Genomic DNA, 3,137 nt, shown 5'->3' with positions numbered 1-3,137 from the left:
AGAATGATGTGTTGTGTTTGTTATATAGTTGGTTAATTTTTGGATTTTTGGCGAAATGGATTGAACCCGTGACTTTTAGTTCCTTTGATTTAAATAGATAAGGAATGGTCCTAAATGATGGATTTGGAAATGTTGATTTGAAATGCCAGTCATGCTAAGTTGTGGTTGGATACTTGAGGAAATAAGTGGTGGAGCTAATACTTGACGAGAAATCAAAGTGGCATAGCGGAAGCTTGCTAAAAGCGTTAGCATAGTATGGTAATAATAAGAAAAAGTGGAGTATGATTAGAAATGCTTTATGCTTTGAGTACTTAAAAGTTTAGTGAGCTTATACAGATACTGATTCTCGATAATTGGAATTAATTGCGGCGGTGAGCCTTAATGGTTCTGAAATGGATGAGGAAATTATCATTGATGCATAGTCGGATTTAGATGATGATTGAGTGTAAGTTGTCGTGTTTGAGAGATGAGTGCTATGATGTTTGGTCATGGTGACCTTGGATTTAGATCAAGATTTGTAATGATCGGTTTCAGAGGAATCGTTTGGAAATCTTTAAATTGCAATACAGATGCGGTACTGAGATTGGTTTGAGGGAACCCGTGACGGGTGGTAAACTCCAATTTTTGGGGAGGTGCTGTTGAATTTCTTTTTCCCAAGAATTTGAAGGAGTGTTGGTTATATTTTTGAAAATGATTTTTGATCTGGGTGACTTCAACAAAAGAGATGTGTCTCGAAAGCTTTTATAGATTAGTAAAAGAAAGCGGATTCTTAAGAGTTTGTCAGCTTCTTAGTCCAAACTCATTGAATTCTAAAAACGAAGAAAGCTTTGATTGATTATAGTGATGTGGGATGATGGCTATGATTAACGAAGATGGCAATATTATTGATGACATGATTTGAGATTTAATAGGGTGTGGGTTGATGAGACGATAAAAGTAAGGAACGAGGCTGTTGGTCAGTGTTGAACGAATGACCGAGACCCTTGAAGATAGAAAAATCAGAGCGCGGTAGCGGAAGCGCGCAGAGTAAAAGGACATTGGAACTGTTATGTGTTGAATATAAAGGCATACTATGCTCGCGTACTCGTAGGGATGGATGGAATTTTCGAGGGCGAAAATTTCTGTTAGGGGGGTAGAATGTAATACCCGGTCTAACCGAAATTAATTAAATAATGAGTTAAGTAGGAGCGAATATGGTTGGAAGATTTGGCGATTGGAATTTGATGATTTAAATATAATATTTGGATTTATTTTGCAATTGGAATTTGATGATTTAAATATGATATTTGGATTCAGTGAGTTTTTCTGAGTCGGAAGACATAGTTTCCTGTGTAAAAGCGCGCAGTGGAATTTTGACCGGCAGTACCGGCTGAGACCTGTCTGGTACTGCAGCTGAGAAATTTGATTATGAGTAAATAATATTAAGAAATGAGGAATTATGATTAGGGGAGGTAGAAATATTTGAAGTGCGATTTAGAGCGCTAATCTTAAAGGTTTTGGTCCAAAATTGGACCAACGGACAAAAATAAGTGAACTGGGCCTAAGTGGTCCCAAGACCCAATATATATAAACATTAGTTATGATCATTTCAGCTCATTTTGCTCTAAAGAAGGGGTGTTGGGCGCTGATATTGGGAGAGAGAAGAGAAGAGAGAAAACCTAACTCTCTTTGATCTTCAAACCACCATAACTTGAGCTACGGAGCTCCGATTGACGAGCCGTTTGCGGCCACGCGTCGCTCTTCTCATCCTCTACATTTCTATCTAAGTTTTGTGGTGAGTATTCCATTCATCTCTGCCCAGTTTTCGAATTTCCCCACTGTTACACATTTTTGGGAAGTTAGTGTTGAAATCTTGTGATTTTGGGTGTTTAGGGATACTCCAACATGGATTCTAAGTGGGTTCTATCCCTACTTCATATGGGCTGAGGTAAGAAGTGCTCAAACCCTTGTGATTTATCATCTTTATGAGCCCTAGGTTGATGTATGAATGTGATATTGGTTATGTTAGTGCATTTGATGGTTTTGGTGCACAATTGGGAGATTGGTGTTGCTTGAGGAGCTTTGGTGAGGCTTAGGGCTAAGGTTGGTGGAGACTTCCAAAGAAGAGGCTCAATTGATTTTGCTACAAGGTGGTCATATATGTGAGTATGATTATTGATGCCTTGATGGTATGATAATGCATGAGAGATATGTATGTTGTGACATATGCTTGTGGAATGATTAAGGTTGATTTGGGGGTGAAGCCACGTGATAGTGATTATGATATTGATTATGTATAATGATGGTTGATTGGGGATAGTATTGTTGGAAATTGAGATGAGGAAGGATGTATGACATGTTGATATGTTTGTAATTTAGCCATTTGCTTGGAATGGGTAAAGATGGTTATATGATGGTTTTGTGATTCGTGGTAAAGTGTTAATGTATGAGTTGAGGAGGCTTGATGTTGATTTTGGTATATTTTGATTGGTTTCAAAAGGGTTGAAATTGGCATGTTTTGGTTGATTTTGAAAAGAGTTGAAAATGGCTTGTTTTGAAATTGGCACTTTGTGGTTTTATATGGAAACATGGTTTTTGGGCATACTTTGGTGGGACATAACTTGGACTACGGATCTTTGTTTTGTGCCAAATCTGTTTAGAAATGAAATTGGATCCGGGAAGTCCATGTCGTTTGAAGAATGGGTGAAAAACGATTTAAAATGAGGAAGTTATGTCCGTCGGAAGATTGGGGGTTGAAGTTGTGAATTCTGCAGTTTTTTTAACTTAGAAAATTTTTAGCAGAATAACCCCTTGCGCGTGGGCGCACTTGGCGCGTACGCGCCGATCTTCCAGAAAACGCCATCCACGCGTGCGCGTGATGTGCGCGGGCGCGCCAATAGTGCTGCACCCAATGCCCAGCCATTTTCCAGAGAGTTGTGCCAGAACTGTGCCAGATTTGTGCCTGGGGCACGAGAGTATCCACGCGTACGCGTGGTTGACGCGTGCGCGTCGATTTGGCAAATTTTTAATCCACGCATTAGCGTTCATGATGCTTGCGCGTCGATGAGTTTTTAAGGCCATCCACGCGTGCGCGTGGAGTACGCGTACGCGTGGCATTGTTTTCATGCCAAAGTTGATATTTGAGTTTTAAAAGCCAA

The 3,137-nt window shown here is 39.7% G+C and overlaps 1 protein-coding gene and 1 long non-coding RNA gene across 2 annotated transcripts in view; one reads left to right on the top strand and one right to left on the bottom strand.

The window, feature by feature from the left end:
* LOC107493492 (NADPH-dependent alpha-keto amide reductase-like) overlaps positions 1 to 3,137 on the bottom strand; it is a 14,985-nt gene that overhangs the window by 9,547 nt on the left and 2,301 nt on the right. The gene's annotated exons all lie outside the window — the stretch shown is intronic.
* LOC127739784 (uncharacterized) lies at positions 1,626 to 2,129 on the top strand. The gene is made up of 3 exons (XR_008000526.1): positions 1,626 to 1,774; positions 1,873 to 1,927; positions 2,009 to 2,129. It is a non-coding gene; the product is annotated as an uncharacterized LOC127739784 (long non-coding RNA).

The sequence above is a fragment of the Arachis duranensis genome, chromosome 6, assembly GCF_000817695.3.
Source record: "Arachis duranensis cultivar V14167 chromosome 6, aradu.V14167.gnm2.J7QH, whole genome shotgun sequence".
Classification (NCBI taxonomy): Eukaryota; Viridiplantae; Streptophyta; class Magnoliopsida; order Fabales; family Fabaceae; genus Arachis; species Arachis duranensis.
This window is presented reverse-complemented; position numbering and strand designations above follow the sequence as displayed.